The 17,329-nt window shown below is 42.1% G+C and overlaps 1 long non-coding RNA gene across 2 annotated transcripts in view; it reads left to right on the top strand.

Moving 5' to 3' along the window:
• The window catches only part of LOC133240143 (uncharacterized), a 52,450-nt gene extending 36,789 nt beyond the window's left edge, over positions 1-15,661 (top strand). For both annotated transcript variants that reach the window (XR_009734130.1, XR_009734131.1), the window contains exon 4: positions 15,392-15,661. This is a non-coding gene — a long non-coding RNA (uncharacterized LOC133240143). The remainder of the gene's footprint in view (positions 1-15,391) is intronic.
• The last annotated feature ends 1,668 nt before the right edge of the window (positions 15,662-17,329 follow it).

Genomic DNA, 17,329 nt, shown 5'->3' with positions numbered 1-17,329 from the left:
TTGGGATCATTTTCTTAATTATTTTATGTATGAATGAGGTGTGTTTTCCTTCCCAGATGAAGTATTTGAGGTGTGGAGGATTTTGGCCCCCATTCTGGGACAGCAGCAATTTTCCTTGATTTCCAGAAGTCCTCAGGGACAGTTTTATCCGTGAAATGTTTATCTTGCCTTTTCCCACCCAACATATACCAGCAGCTGCAGGACTGCTCCAAATTCATATTTTATCCTCTCTACTCCAGGTTACCTGCAAACGGCCTGCTGTAAACCTGGCTTGTTTGTGTGGTCCACTTCCCTCACTTTCCCTGTGGGGAAATGAGATAAAAATGAAAGATGGAAGCTTCTACCTTTCAGCCTATTTTTCCCCAGAATGAGATTGTTGAGTTTTCTCTTTAACATATGGTACCTACTTCAGAAAACTGAGCTCCACACTGGTGTCCAGACTTCTTCCCACACATCCACGGGATACCTCCTGCCTGTATTAATACGTGAAAATCAACCAATTTATAGAAATATTGCATTCCTGTTCTTATCCTTTTCACTTGTGGACTAGTCCTGAGAAGAGAGGGCATAAATATCTTATTCTGTCATCTTTCGAGCCAGAAATCCATGAAATCATATTCACACCATAAGAATAATGGCTAGTATTGAAGGGTTTTACTGGGCGAAGACCCTGGGGCTAGGGAGATTTGAGAGTCTCTATCTTGGGCCTCCTGGTGGCTCAGACGGTAAAGTGTCTGCCTGCAGTAAAGCGTCTGCCTGCAGTGCAGGAGACTCGGGTTCGATCCCTCGGTTGGGAAGATCCCCTGGAGAAGGAAATGGTACCCCACTCCAGTACTCTTGCCTGGAAAATTCCACGGACTGAGGAGCCTGGTAGGGCTTCACTTCACTTCACTTGAGTATCTGATGTTCATCTGAAATGAACATCCAGATTCTCATCACTGGGATTTAAGGTACGTGATCCTGGGAAGCATGTCCCTACACTGCCTCAGTTTTCATACAGGGAGTGATCAGTGCCTCCCTAAACCAAACCTTCTCTCTTGGTGTTCTGAGGTTCCAGATTCAGAGGAGCTTCCCATTGGCTCTGGGTGATCAATCCCACAGAAAATTATCAACTTGTGCCAAAATTTGTGTATTCATTTCTTAAGGCTGCTATAACAAATCACCATAAACCAGGTGGCTTAAAACAACAGGGCTGTATTGTCTCAGTTCTGGAGGCCAGAAGGCTGCTATCAGCATCACTGGCCCAGAACCAGGATGCAGGCAGCACTGTGCACCCTCCAGAGACTCTAGAGGGGAACCTCTTCTGTGCCTCTTGCAGTCTCTGCTGGCTGCCAGCATTTCTCAGCTGTGCTTGCGTCACTCCAGTCTCTGTTTCCATCTTCACAGCACCTTCTCTTCTTTGTGTCTAATCTTCCTCTGCTTCTCTCTCTTATAAGGACCCTTGTGATTGTATTTAGGGTCCTCACAGTTAAGCCAAGGTGATTTCCCAGCTTTGAGATCCTTAATTACAGCTGCAAAGACTCTTCTTTCCAATAAGGTAACATTTACAGGTTCCAGGAATCAGGACCCAATATCTTTTTTTTCAGTAGATAGCAGGCTTAATTACTTATGAGGCTTGCCATCTACTGCCTCAAGACAGTGGATCTCATCTCCAGACAGTACATCTTCATTATCAGAATCTTAAAAGTTTGTCTCAAAGACTTAACTGGATTCAGTCATGCGTGCGAGCCTGCCTTGTCGCTCAGTCATGTCTAACTCTGTGTGACTCTTGTCCAGTGCTGTCCAGCTGTGTCCAGCGCTGGCATTTCTGCTTTCATCAGGTGTTTTTAAAAGGCAATTGTTTTGGCATTTTCCTGGTGGTTCAGGATCTTCCTGACCCAGGGATAGAATCCATGTCTCTCACATCTCCTGCATTGGCAGGCAGGCTCTTTACCACTGGTGCCACCTGGGAAGCCCAGGTTCAGTCATACATGCGGCCTGGATATTCTCAACACCACATGTCTATCTCAAGGCCATGTAGAACCCGATACCTTTGGGGGCCATTTTTAGCCAACCATACTATGAAAAATCCATTTATAAAATCCCAGCAGTTGACACATCATTCCGTACACTCTTCAGACTGGCACTCATTTGTCTATATCTATAAATGGATCCCGCCACGGCTTTCAACTAGAAGCGCTGCTGGTTTTAATAGAGATGTATACCATTACATGAGCTAAAATGGAAAAAGAAACTTTAGACACAACAAACAATCTTTCTCCTGTGACCTTTATCCATTAAGATGTAGTTCTTATCGGAGCTGGTCTACAGGAAAGTAGAAACAAACACAAATGAGCTGATCCATCAGGAAGCAGATGTGTGGGGTGCTTGTTGAGAATCATCCACAGTCAATGCCCTGAATCTAGGAGACAAACCATTACAGCCAGCAGAAGCCGTCAGGTAGCTGAAAGGATTGTTACTTACAGTGAGACAGTTCCCTCTAGCTTCTAAGTTATCAAAGTTGAAATTAAGAACAACAGAAAGTACGGGAAAAAATGGAACTGGCCCAGTGACTCAAATGAATGAGTATACTTTATATTGAAAATTATCATCGAATCCAAAAAATTAATTCACTGAACATAAGCAAAATGTAACTGAAAGGAGGTTTTCCTTCTCCAAAAAAGCATGGAGAGGTCATGGACATGGATTCCCATTCACTAAATGAGTGTGTAACTTCACATCTTTGAGACGTCCTTTCCTATCTAATGTGGCGTGGGTTTGGGGAGATAGAGTTACAATGAGACTATTGAAGGGCTTCTTCGGTGGCTTAGTGGTAAAGAATCCACCTGCAATGCAGGAGCCACAGGAGACTCAGGTTCAATCCCTGGATCAAGAAGAGTCACCAGAGGAGGGCATGCCAACCAACTCTAGTATTCTTGCCTGGAGAATCCCATGGACAGAGGAGCCTGAAAGCCTATGGTCCATGGAATCACAAAGAATCAGACATGACTGAAGTGAAGGCAGGCAGAGGCAGTTGAAAACATGATCTCTTGCAATCCTTACTGCTATAACAGTGATGACACTGTTATATTATGTCTTCAATGTTGCTTGCTCAAGAGTATGAACATTTGGGTTTTAGGAGGTCAATAAGAACAGAATATTGCAATTGGGAATAACCCGAGAGAGGACAATTGGATTAATGACAGCTTTTAATTCTGCAGTTGGTTAAAGTCTGGTGCTAATTGAAGTCAACGATATGGGTTCAATTCCTCTAAGGGCTAGATGGCTTTGCTTAGTTTTGGGGCAAGAGGCTGCTATGCTGGGCTTCCATCAGCCTCCTCACTAATGTGAATCATTGGTCCCAGAAGAGAAAAAAATAAATCAGAGTCCGTGCCATATGTGAACAAACAGGTCAACATCATTATAGAGTCCAACATTTACAGAATTTCAGGGGCAAATGGAGTCCTGCGACCGTCACAAAGTAGAAATGAGTATCACAATTATGATATTTAAAAATACAGTACTATTGTTTTTTTTTTAATTTAAATTTATTTATTTTAATTAGAGGCTAATTACTTTACAATATTGTATTGGTAGTACTTTCTATTGTTAACTTTTGGGTTTCCTTTCTCTGAATGGGAAATTTCTTTGTTTGCGATGATACAAGAATTAGAATTTGATGAGAAAGACAGAATCACTAGGACTGAAAAGAAGTAGGTGATTGAGTCTTCCCTGATGAAATTGTGGAAGCTGGTTAAAGAGTCCATATTAGGCAGTTATCTCTACATCTGTAGCTGGGCCTGAAATCCGCATGGCTGACAACTGTGAAGGAGAGATGTTGCAGTATGGATAAAATGAGATAAACAGGAACCCCCAATGTGAGCTGCAGCCTCTGAGGACAAAGTTGAAACTATGTCTGCCTCTCCCTGCCTCCAAGTCCCCAGCTTCACTGATGCAAGATTTTCAGAAAGAGCTGGGGTCCTTTTCCACAGAGCTGCACACGAACCTGGCCAGGATTTGGAACAACTGAAGGAGAAGGTCTGGCAGGTGCTGGGGAAGCTGGGGGCTCAGCCCTGGTCACATGTCAACAAGGTGAGCCAGCACATCAGCAGCATCATGCAGGGACTGCACCCTCACACCTAATGCCCCACACCAACCTTGAGCGTGTAAAAAAGTGGCTGCTTCTCCAAGCCTGCCTTCTCCCTAACTTCCTGCAATGTGTCATTTGTGACCTATACTTACCCAGAAATAGACAAAGATGGGGGTTCTGGGAAACATGGTTCTGGCTTAGCTAAGTTGAAAGCACAAATCTATCATAGATGGAAAGATTATAGAGAGTTTTGTATATAAGGTGTTTGTCACTTTTATGTATGTATACATGCACATGTATATTCTAAATTTGCATATATATGTATATACACATATACATACAAAGAGTCTCTTGCTTCAAAAATAACTTTGTTATTTCCTCCTAAGTGTCTGGATGTTGAATATCTCTCAGCTGGGGCAGATGGGTAATGGGTGTCTTTCTTTGACTTGTATAAAACAGAGATCGGCAAACTATAGGTTGTGGATTCAATATGGACCATTGCTTGTTTTTGTAAAAAAATGTTTTCTTGGAATGCAGCCACTTTCATGTATTATGTATCATTGATGGTAGTTTCCCACCACAATGGCAGAGTTGGGTACTTACAGAGACCATGCAGCCTTCAAAGCCTAAAATGTTCACCATCTCTCAATTTACTGCCAACGTCTGCTGCCTCTGGCATAAAGCTCTACCTTAGGCTGTCCTCTTGTCTGGTACAGTTCAAAACTGTCTTCAGACATCTCCCAACACTGCATTCTGGTGATCAGAGATGGGTAACAGAACAACATCGTCTTACCACTAATCGCTCACTCATCAGAGTGTTTTGCCGCAATTCTGAAAACCCCACGTGGAGATTAAGGTAAGCTTCTGGAAATCATGTAATAAAAGTACCAATATACCACCAGGGTTTACACATTCACATGAAAAGCAATTGGTGTGATTCCATTCAACAAATTCATTACATTCACTTAGTGAACAAAGCTTGGAGAAATAAAGCAGAAGAGGAAGTGGGTGCTGGATGTTCAGGATGCTAACTAGTCAGTTCAAATCTCATCAGTTCAGTCTGTGTTGGACAGACTTCCCTGGGCCCTTAAAAAAAGATCAATGGATGCCTGAGCCTGGTGGTCAACTTATAAGGGAAGTGGATAGGAAGACAATCTCAACTTGCCCATGTCATCATTTCACTAAGGACCAACCTTGTTAAGAAGACAGACTGCTTGCTCTCCCAGGGCATGTCAGTTACAGCAATCAGTCCCAGAAGACTCAGAGTTTTAAAAGAACACTTCCAGCTTAAATCAGAGCGGTTAGGTCAGGATGTCTGCACCCAGTTGGTGGCTGTATGTCCATGTATTTGACAGGTGACTCTTGACTCCATCAAGTCTGTGTTCTAGCTGAGGTTCCAACTCTCTGGGGGATTTGGGTAGTTCAGCCGGAAAATCAACAGCCGCTCATTTTTGCTTTTCTAATAAATCTTTAGCACTGGCATCTTCCTGGACTTCTCCTTTTTCATCTCTTCCTGTGGCTGCAGCGTGGTTCCTTATTTAGATGCCTGATCTTCTTTCTGTAAATGGAAAACTTTATTAATAAGACACAGGTGAAATCTCAGGAGGGTTTCCTCTTGGGAGGTGACTTTCAACTCAGTATGAAACTAAGAACATGGTAAATAAAGGTTATTTTCCAAGGTCTCCTGGGCTTGGAAAGTGGGCATAAATGAGACTGAAGGGACAGGTCTTGAGGTAACTATTGCAGAGGCTGTTTAGTGTCGTGGCACAGCTTATTAAATACTCAAAGTCACTTTACAAGCAAGAATGAATGTTTGTTCTCTTTGATCTGTGGGGCTCTGTCTGTATATTTTGAGGCTGCAGTAATGATGCCACTTGCCTGTTTACCCAATCAGCCGGAACTCTTTGACCTTAATCCTTGCTCTTCATGCTCGTCGATGTCCTTTTACAAATGCTGTGATTCTGTCTTAGAAACAGTCGAAAAATGCCCAAAGCACATGAGAGAATCTGCATAGCTTGTAACAGTGGAAGCTCACAGTTTCCAAGGGAATGAAATGCCAGAAAATCACTAAGCTTTCAAGAATGCAGCACTTAATCCAAATAATCCAAAAGCAATCTACTTGGCAATCTAATTATATTTCCTTAGGAGAAAACGGCAATAGTGTTTGTTTGCATTTAATTGCCTCCCTTTAATATGTTTGTGTTGTACTCATTTCTGACTCTGTTCACAATCTAAAGGTCCCTTGTAATATTTGACTTAGCCTCCCAGACAAACCCAGAGGATTACGCTTGGATTCATACATAAAATAGGACAAGAAAGCTCTTATTTTGTGTATGTCAGAGCTGATGTCAGTTTCTAGAAACAATCACTTTTCTGAGACAGGTAGAAAGGAAAACTAGATATTCAAATAGACTCATCTGTTTTGCTCTCATGTATTGAAGCATTGGAAACACAGAGAAAATTCTATGCCCCTCTGTCTTTCTCTCATTATGTGCTTAATGGTGAGGATGGAAGACACCAAGAAAACGACTCATCTTCAGCCATAAGCAACAGAGCAATACCTCTCTATGGAATGGTAATGTTCTGATGGGAATTCCATTCCCTGAGAGCCATGACAGCACTCTTTATACTGAATTGGAAATGCCACATTTGCATATTTCCCTGAATGTTTTCAGAGATCTCGGAGGAGCTGGTGAAGGTTGAGGCCAAAAGCCACTTCTGACTCTCAGGGAAGTCATGCCACACGACTGGATTCAAAACATCTTGCTGGTTTGTAGAAATGCAGACACTGCTTCAGTCCCAGCAAGGGTTTCTCCTCTGTCTTATCTCTAGCGTCACAATGGAATGTCAGTCCTCACTCCAACTACTTCATTTTTTCATCTGCTCTTTTTTTTGGCTTGGAATTGTCCCCCAGGACTGCCCTCTTTCTCTCTTCCCCAGGACACAGATGCTGCTACCCCCAGACAGACAAAGGCAAAGCTACCTTATTGATAAAATCCTACTTGATAAAATCTTGCTCAAATGTCACCTCCCCTTGGAATTTAATCCCAATATCACTCCTGACTCTGGAACCATGACATTTTGACATCAACCAACATAAATGCCATTGGTAAGACAGCCCTCATGACACTATGAGCCCTTCCCATGTAGGGTCATAGTTTCTCTTGCCTCTCCAGCTTCCAAACACAGTGCAGAGCATGTTACAAACACTCCATAATATCTTTTGAATGAATGAACAGAAAGCAATATTCTGCTCTGCAGTGAAAAACTAGACTCTGCCACATTTAGGAAAGGACAGCATTGCTCAAAGTTGCTTCATCTCTTTTTTAGATTCCATGGCTCTGGAAAGTAAAAGAGACACACAGAAGTTTTTCTTAACATTTCCACCTCTCTGCCTGCATTGCCCATATGTTCTTGCATGCTGTCTGCTTTATCCATGAGAGCCCTCAGCATAGTAATCACAGTTGTTTGAAATCCCTGGCCTGGTAATTCCAACATCTACTCCCTGTCTGGTTCTTCTGCTTGTTCTGTCTCTTCAAGTGGCGGTTTTTGCCCTTTGGGATACCTTGTCATTTTTTTTTTTTTTTTTGAGTGCTGGGCATGATGTATCAGGTAAATGGTGAATGAATTGCTGTTAACAGGCCTTTATTAATGTGGTGGTGGGGTATGGGGGAGTGAAGTGTTCTCTGGTACTGTGGTTGGGTCTCAGTCTCTAAATGAATCTGTGCCTCCAGCCTGTGAGCTTCATAAGTGTTCCTCAGGTGTTTTCTCTCCCCATTGTGTGGGGTAAGATGGCTAGCATGGGTTAGAGTTTGGTAATTCCCTTCTCCCACGTGGAAGGCTAGAACAGGCTGGCAGTGGTTATTTCTCTTCCCCAGATCATTAGGCTCTAATAATACCCCTGTAAGTTTGACTGTGATTACCTACTTTCCCAAGGACAAGTCTTATTAAGAAGAACAGGAATTTCCTGCTGTTTTAGTGGTTAAGATTCTGTGCTTCCAATGCAGGGGGCACAGGTTTGACCCCTGGTTGGGGAACTAAGATCCCACATGCTGCACATCTAAAAAATAAAAATTAAAAAAAAAAAAGTGTACTGCTGTTGCTAAGTCGCTTTAGTAGCGTCCGACTCTGTGAGACCCCATAGACGGCAGCCCATCAGCTCCCCCGTTCCTGGGATTCTCCAGGCAAGAATACTGGAGTGGGTTGCCATTTCCTTCTCCAGTGCATGAAAGTGAAAAGTGAAAGTGAAGTCACTCAGTCCTGTCCGACTCCCAGCGACCACACGGACTGCAACCTACCGGGCTCCTCCGTCCATGGGATTTTCCAGGCAAGAGTACTGGAGTGGGGTGCCATTGAAAACAGAGTGCTGTGGCATATTTCAGAATCACAGGGGGCTTTTTTCCTGGATATTGACTATAGGAATATGGTCAAGTCTGGAGATAAATTTCATGGTGTTGTGAGGGTCTTCCCTATGACTGCATCCCCCTGGAATTTTTCATTCTCAGAATTGTCCACACTGAGCCTCTGGGAATTCAGCTATTGCAGTTCAGGTTTTCCGGCCATGAAAACACTTTGGTGGTTTCTGCCAGGGAATTTCTGTTTCAGTGAGTTGTGATATCCTGTATTTGCCTGTCTCCAGTCTTGGGGGACAGTGTTTTGCCCCGTGTTCCTGCTCTCTCTGTGGATCCAAGAAGAGTTGTTGATTTTTTAAGTCCCTTCAGATTTTTACTTGTTAGGAAGCAGTGGTGACTTATAAGCTCTCTCCATTCGGAACCAGAAACTGTCAAGTCCTTCTAGTACTCCTTGAAGCATCATTTTCTTACTAATGTGGAGAAGCAGTGTTCTAAACTGTGAGTTGAGCTGTGCTGTTCTATGTGGAAAGTGCAACCACTCAGCAGGGAGGTCATAGGTGTCCAAAGCCTAGAACGAGTAGGTCAGTGCCATAGGTCACTTGCTTCCAAGGTGGAGATTCTGTGCTGCTCCTCAAAGGCTGGCAACCTTCACTCCTGTGGTGCTGCTCGGTGGTTCCACAGAATTCATGAGAATTCTGAGAGCACTGAGGCGCTTTTGATTTTTCCATCCTGGCTGTTGGATTTGCCAACTTAGAGCCTTCTCTTCAAAGTCTGCAAACTAAACTCCAGATGATTGTGTTAAAGATCGGAGTCTATTTGTGCTGGAAATCTTCTTCATTGGCAGGGCTCTCTTTTGTCTGGTACAGTATCAGGAAGTCTTGAGCACAAGCTGGCAGAGTCCTGGCAAGTTCTAGAGAGCTTGTCTGGAGTCGCTCGAGACGGGGAGAGTGAAGAGAAGTACATGAAGACAGTAGGGCTGGGAAACTCTTCAACCCTCTGGCATTATCTTCATGCCTTTTCAAAGAGCTGGGGAACTCGCCTAGCATTTGTTCAGCGGGTTGGTGTCATGCAAAACTCACCACCTTCTCCACTTTGAGACAAAAGGCATCTCCCTTTATAGCTTGCTCTGACAATTTTCTGTCAGACATTTGCAAAGCGAGTCAGACACACAGACAGGAGCCTTTGATGGAACAAGGGTGACATTTCAAAGCAAGAAGGATGAGAAGATACCTAAGAGCACACTCTAGAAATAAGCACCTTTGAAAAGGTACGGAGGAAATTTCTGAGCATCAGCCTGGTATTTTATCGTGTAGTGCCATCCACTGAGTCCTTTCATGTAGCTCAACATGAGTTATATTATGTAGAAGTTGCAAATGTCATATCACAGAAAGGTGAATTTCAAATTCTTATTTTACAGCTCCAAATTAGTGTGGACACTTCCCATCAAGAAGGACATTTGTTTCACTTGAGTTCTAGGCACAAATATTGCTCTTTTATGAACACATTGCAGTAGGAGAAATGATGTTCCCCACAGGCAGAAGGAAGGGATTGCTTTTACATTCTCAATAACTAAATGAATATGTATTTTTGATGGCCACTTTAGAAATGCCTTCCTTGACGGGTGTCAGGAGCTATAGTTATAACTATTTGAAACTAGGCTTTGAGTACTAAGAAATAGCTCACTGCTTCCATAATACAGAATTGCACAGAAGAGTAAGACGCTGTTAGTGGCTAGATTGATGGTTTGAGAGGTATGCGGTAGTGTGATTGAACTGGATGAGGGCAGAACCAACCCTTTGGCTGTTTTCTTCTCACTGGAGTGCAATTCTCATAGATGGGCGCCCACATGGTGTTGGCATATGCCTTCTGAAGGGTCTTGGTTGCTGAAGCATTGTTATACCGTCTACTTGCCTGACTTGAATTCACACAAAAGTGAACAGACCTTTCTCTGTTCATTTCTTCTTAATGAGAGGTAGAAAGTTTCTTGATTTCAGCTTTGGGTTAAATCAAACCCATAATCTTTGGACATTTCCTCAACTTCCCCAGGACTCAATTCTCTAACCAGCAAAATGGGGGAAAGTGAATTAATCTACACATGCCATCATGTAACTCCTCTGCTCATATATCTGCCCTCTCAGAGTTAAAGCTGAAGGTTTGATAACTGTCCACAAGTCCTCGCAGGTTTAAATCATCCAATTTGAAACCACAGCTCCTCTTTCTTCCCCGCTCTCTTCCTCTGCCTTTCTTGACTTATTTTCCTCCATACTTAACACATCTGACATACTATATACTGTCAGTTCAGTTCAGTCGCTCAGTCGTGTCTGACTCTTTACGACCCCATGAATCGCAGCACGCCAGGCCTCCCTGTCCATCACCAACTCCAGGAGTTTACCCAAACTCATGTCCATCGAGTCGGTGATGCCATCCAGCCGTCTTATCCTCTGTTGTCCCCTTCTCCTCCTGCCCCCAATCCTTCCCAGCATTAGGGTGTTTTCCAATGAATCAACTCTTCGCATGAGGTGGCCAAAGTTACATTTTGTTTATTTATCTGCATACACACCTACACGCAGATATTAAAAACCCTAGGAGCATACAGGTTTTCACTTTTTTATTAACTGTTGTATCGTGGGGCCAAGAACACTGCTTGGCATACAGTAGATGCTCCATAAATATTTTGAATGAATATATGGTCAACATTTTTATGGAGTTTGGCAGTTTCTTATTTAATTCCTACTCTACAAAGGAAAGATCTTTTTAATCCCTATTTTACAGATGAAGACAATAAGATTTAAAAGCAGTCATATGTCTAGGGCTTAAGGCCCCATACCTAATATGTAGTCAGCTAGGATACACCCTCCATCTCTTTTTTGAATCCAGTTCTATTTTCGTTGTGTTACATTATTCTGCCTCTTGTACCTGAAAAAAAATTGCTGTGTGAATTTAATTTAGAATTATCTGAAGTCTTTAAAAACTGTAATGTCCCATTTTAGCAAAAGGCATACTAGGCATGATTTTTGTATCTTTGTTTTTCGATGAGAACACAAGCCATGGCTGTTTATTAGAACCCGTCTATTTTTCATCCACACAAATTTTTGACACACATTGGCTCAAATATACCCTTCATGTCCACTGACTCACTGGGAGGAGCAACCCAAAACACTGTGACATGAGAGAAGGGAGAAGATTGTGGCGGGTGGGAAGAAAAGACGAGGAGCCATACGATAATAAAGGCGGTGTCTTCCTTTTTTTCCTTCAAGCAGTTCCGGTTGTTATCCTCAATGGTTTCCATGAACTTCTTTGCCTCAGCCTCTGGTTTGCTGTGTATCGCTCCCTGAGTGTCACCGAGAGCACGCCCCATCCACCATGGTGCCAAACAGCGCCTGTGTGTGTGCGCGCGCACACGCGCGCGCTCAGTCGTGTCTGATCCTTTGTGATCCTGTGGACCGTAGCTCACCAGACTCCTCTGTCCCTGGGATTTTCCAGGCAAAATACTGGAGTGGGTTGCCATTTCCTACTCCAATGGGTCTCCTTTATCCAGGGACCGAACTTTCATCTCTTGCATCTCCTGAATTGGCAGGCAGATTCTTTACCACTGCACCATCTGCGAAGCCCCAACCGTGCCCATGGAGGGAACCAAAGCTACCTAGCCCTCACCAGTCTACTTTCTTTCTTTCTTTTAAAATATCCCTTTTGCTGCCATACCTCAGCCACAGGTAACCACTATTCTACTATTACTACGAATCTGTTTTTATTTTAAATTTGAAATATAAATGAAGTCATACTTTTTGTCTTTCTGTGTCTGGCTTATTTCACTTGGCATAATGTCCTCTGGGTTCATCAATGCTGTTGCAAATGGCAGGATTTTCTTCTTTTTTTGAAACTGAATAATTTCCCTTTGTGATATATCTATCTATCTATCTCTACCTATATATATACTCAGTCATGTCCGACTCTGCAATTCCACGGACTCTAGCCTGCCAGGCTCCTCTCTCCATGGAATCTTTCAGGCAAGAACACTGGAGTGGGTTGCCATTTCTTACTCATATATATGTATGTGTGTGTGTGTGTGTGTGTATATATTCACTAAATCTATCAGTGGGTTCCTGATTGTTTTCCTATATCGACTATTGTGAATAATGTTGAAGAGAAATGTGGGAGTGCAAGTATCTCTTCTAGTAATGATTTTATCTTCTTTGGATATATACCCAGAAGCAAGACTGCTGATCATAGGGTAGATCTATATTGAAGTTTTTGAAGAAACTACATGTTTTCCACAGCACTGGCTGCATCAATTAACAGATAAACGATCAAATGAGTAAATGAATGAATGAAGTGATTAAATATGAAAGTAATATTTTAGGCAAATATTTTTTTTTTCTAAATTCCTTAAACTTTATGACTTTATGACATTAGAAAAACTATGTGTAAAACCTGAGTCCTTGCAAAACTGTAAATAAAGCAGTTTCCAATGGCTGAAGGAATTCTACATTAAATTATTGAAAAGTGAAAAACCTAAGAATACTTTGGTAAAAAGAATTCAATAAATAATTAACACAGTTGGGGCACCTTAATCAGTTTTTTTTTTTTTTTTTTAATCTGGGTTTTCATAAACCCAAAGTTAAATTAATACACATGTGACTCAAGATCCCATGTGTATCAATGTATCAAGGTATCGTTTTTTGTTAGTTAGGAAGTTCAGGTTTACGAAGAAGGAAGGATCTTATTTCCCTGTAAACATTTAGGAAGTGAAAGCTGTCAATAGCAAACTAAAATATTCAGGAGGGAAAACAGCCCAAATGTCACATGGGTAAGGAATAACTTTCAGTGGTCCTATCAAAGGACCTCTTCAAGTTATGTATTGATCCCAACACAAGGAAAATATGCCTAGAAACTTAATTTGACATTTATAATCAATAGCACTCAGATGTCACTGGAGCAGAGGGTAGAAAAAAGATGACTTCAAAATTAAAGTCATGAATTTGTAATTACAATAATGAATAGAAGTAATTTATTCAATTAATGTTTCCAGAGTCTAAAGAAAATCAGCCTGCCACAGCATGCTGCTGGAGGAATGGAGAGGCAGGATCTTGGTTCTTAGAGATTAATCTTTATTTACCCATCCATGCCTTCCTCCTTATCCTATTATTTGGGCTGTGTGCTTTGCTTTCTGAAGTGTGGTCATACTCTCCCCTCCCCTCCTCAACAAACTAACTATCATACATTAACCTAGTACGAAGATTGAACCAGGGGCTTCCCTGGTGGTCCAGTGATTAAGAATCTGCCTTGCCACGCAGGGGACACTGGGTCCAGCCCTGGTTGGGGAAGATCCCATCTGCCTCAGGGCAACTAAAGCCCAGGCACACAACTACGGAGCGTGTGCTGCCACTACTGAAGCCCGTGTGCCCACAGTCTGTGCTCCACATGAGAAGCCACCCCAATGAGAAGCCCGAGAACCACAACCCGAGAGTACCCCCACTCCCCACAACTAGAGAAAGCCCACACACAGTGATGAAGACCCCGTGCAGCCCAAGAGAAATAAACTGAACTAAGTATTGTCTTTAAAAAAATTGAGCCATTAAAAGACTCAACTTCGATAAGAATGAATCTTTGCCTATGTGCATTACCCCATCTTTGTCCAACAGTCTTAAAGAATCTGCAGATTTCTGTTTTGGTGGAGGAATAAGAAGCGTTGTACACAGTGGATGCTTAAGAATCTGTCCAGAGTGAATAAATCATCCAGGAGTCATTGGCATCAGGAGTGTCTACTGGGAATAACAAATATGTTATTTAAACAGAAAGACTATGACTGCAAAGGTCTACTGTGCTCATATATACTTTGGGAACGTCTTTCTCAACTTGATGAGTTTTTCCTTTTCTCCTGGCCACACTTCCTTTCTTTGTAACACCATTTCTTTGATGATTTATCTGGTCTCAGAGTTTTAAATGCCATCCTCTTGCTGGTGTTCAAAGTTACACCTCTGGCTATGAACTCTACTTCTAATTTTTAATGTTTCTGTCCTGGCTGCTGCTGCTGCTAAGTCACTTCAGTCATGTCCGACTCTGTGCGACCCCATAGACGGCAGCCCACCAGGCTCCTCTGTCCCTGGGATTCTCCAGGCAAGAATACTGGAGTGGGTTGCCATTTCCTTCTCCAATGCATGAAAGTGAAAAATGAAAGTGAAGTCGCTCAGTCATGTCTGACTCTTAGCAACCCCATGGACTGTAGCCCACCAGGCTCCTCCATCCATGGGATTTTCCAGGCAAGAGTACTGGAGTGGGCTGCCATTGCCTTCTCCATCTGTCTTTGCTACCCAACATATATATTCTGATATTGGAACAGGTACCTCACACTTGACACATCTCCCATCAAAGTTTGTGATTTCCTTTTCTCCAAAGATGCTCTTCTCCCAGTCTTCAGCATCTCAGCTAGTTGCAAATTTATCCTTAAGGCAGAACCATCCTGGACTCCTCTTATTTATCATGACTGACATGCAATATGCAGCAAAGCCATGTCACCAAATAGGTACAGAATCTGGTTAATGCTTGCATTTCTTCTCTATTCTCTGCCTGAAACCATCATCTTCCATTTGTGTTATTGCAATGGCTTCCTTATGGATCCTCCTGCCTCTGCCCTTCCCAATACCTGATCCTCACCCAGAGTCTGTTCTCAGTGTATCAGGCGCAGTTGTCTTTTCAAAACTCAGGTAGGATCATGTCCTTCCTTATTGTAAACCCTGAGACTTCCCCCGCATCCCACTCAGCATAAAAGCTAAGCTTTACCATGGCTGTAGGGGCCCAGGGGAACTGGCTCACCTGCAACCTTATTCATCTCACCTCCTTCATCTCTCCTTGTTAGTCATTCTTTCTGGCCTCACTAGTCTCCTTGATGCTTCTTAAACCTGGCAAGTATATCCTTACTTCGGAATGTTTGAGTGTGCTGTGTCCTCTAACAAGTATTCTCTCCTTATAGATAATATGACTGGCCTTTGAACAACATGGGTTTGGATTGCATGAGCCCCTTTGTGCAGAAGGAGGAACAACTGTAATGTTATATGTGGATTGTGGACATTGGCACCTCCATTTGTTCGAGAATCAACTGTAATTTGATTTCATTGCTTGGTTCCTCCAGCTTTCAGCTCATGTGTCATTAAATCAGTAATGCCTGACCTGACAACCCTACATGAGAAAACAGTTTCCACCCATCTTCGCCTCTGAGTTATTGTCATGTCTGACTCTTTGCGACCCCATGGACTGTAGCCCACAGGGCTCCTCTGTCTATGGGATTTTCCAGGTAAGAATACTGCAGTTGGTTGCCATTTCCTTCTCCACAGGATCTTCCCTATCCAGGGATCAAACCTGCACCAGCCCAGGTTTCCTGCATTGGAGGAGGATTCTTTACCACTGCAGCACCCTACCCTATCTGTTTCTTTGTAGCTTTTTTTTTTTTTTCAATTTTATTTTATTTTTAAACTTTACATAATTGTATTAGTTTTGCCAAATATCAAAATGAATCCGCCACAGGTATTGATCACCATCTGACCTACTCTTTACTGGCCTGTGTTATTTACTGCTGACGGCTTCACACTGGAATGTAAGTTTCATGAGGGCAGAGAATTTCTGTTTCTTTTTTTTTTTTCCTCAGCTGTATTCTCAGTGTGCAAGGCAATGCTTCAATAAGTATTTTGGGTGAGTTAAATGCATTATACTTATCATCCATTCCAAAACATTAAAAATCAAGACTGCATCTGCCATTCTGAGGAGACCAAGTCTCCGGATTATTCAGCCCTCTCTTGCTCATCACTTCAATAATGTGGAACAATTATGCTCTGGGTTCCACTTTTGGGTTTTCATTTGTTAATTTATTGTCAATAAATTCAACTTATTTTTTCATAGTTGCTCTAAGACATGCTACTGAAAGATTACTGTATGAAATATCATGTGTTTGTACAAATATAATGGGACTCTAAATTCTCAGGTCTCTTTTAGCCATATTGGCTTAAGTTTGGTTTAAAAAAAAAAAAAAACTGCAGATCTTAGATATTCTAGAAAATATATCCCCATTTAAAAAACTTTTTCAGGCAGGCCTACTGACACTGTTGGTAAAGGACCAGTAGAACCTGGTAGCTCTAGTTGGTATCTGCTTCCAGGAGAGCAATAAGTGTAGAAATGTGTGATGTCCTCTTGGGCTTACACTGTCCCCAGCCCCGTGCCGACAGGTTTACTGACAGGTAGGTTCAAGCAGAGGACATCTGTCCCTTCTGGTTATAAGCCACTTTGGTCTTGCTCCATCCAGGATGCTAAAGAGACTGGACAGTGTTGTGTATCGGGTCTTCTCTAATGATGCGTGAAAACTCACAGAGACAGATATATGAAGGAAATACCTGCTCATGTGTATGGAATCGATTTTAGGGCAGATTTCGAGTCCTCAATCCTACGAAGAACTCATTTCAACGTAGAAAGAGTTTCAGTTCCCAAATTAATACTTGTTAGCTCTAGACCAAATGAATAGTCTCTGGAAGGAATCAGGATAGAAGGTGAATCAGATTCTTTTGAAAAATTCAGAGAATCTTACCCCTTACTTGAGTGGCTTTACAACTAAATTTTTCTTTCTATGTTTATCTCAGCTAAAGAAAACTTCAGTAGTCTCTGCTCAGGCTGGAAGGGACCAGGAAGATCTAAACAGTTCTATATTCTGTATCTTCTTTTCTGACATCACTAAAATTTTTTCATAACTTTTATGTATAGGTCAAATATGCCTCGTCCATAAGGTTTTCCCTATCACCTTTATATGAAAATTAATCTTTTGTTCCAATAGGCTTTCATAATTCCCATAACACACTTTATATACCTACATATATAATATTTAATATGTTAACTATTTAATATACATAAATTTATATCTGAATTT

The sequence above is a fragment of the Bos javanicus genome, chromosome 27 (assembly GCF_032452875.1).
Source record: "Bos javanicus breed banteng chromosome 27, ARS-OSU_banteng_1.0, whole genome shotgun sequence".
In the NCBI taxonomy this organism is placed as follows: domain Eukaryota; kingdom Metazoa; phylum Chordata; class Mammalia; order Artiodactyla; family Bovidae; genus Bos; species Bos javanicus.
The sequence above is the reverse complement of the archived record's forward strand: the minus strand, read 5'-3'. Positions and strand labels throughout refer to the sequence as shown.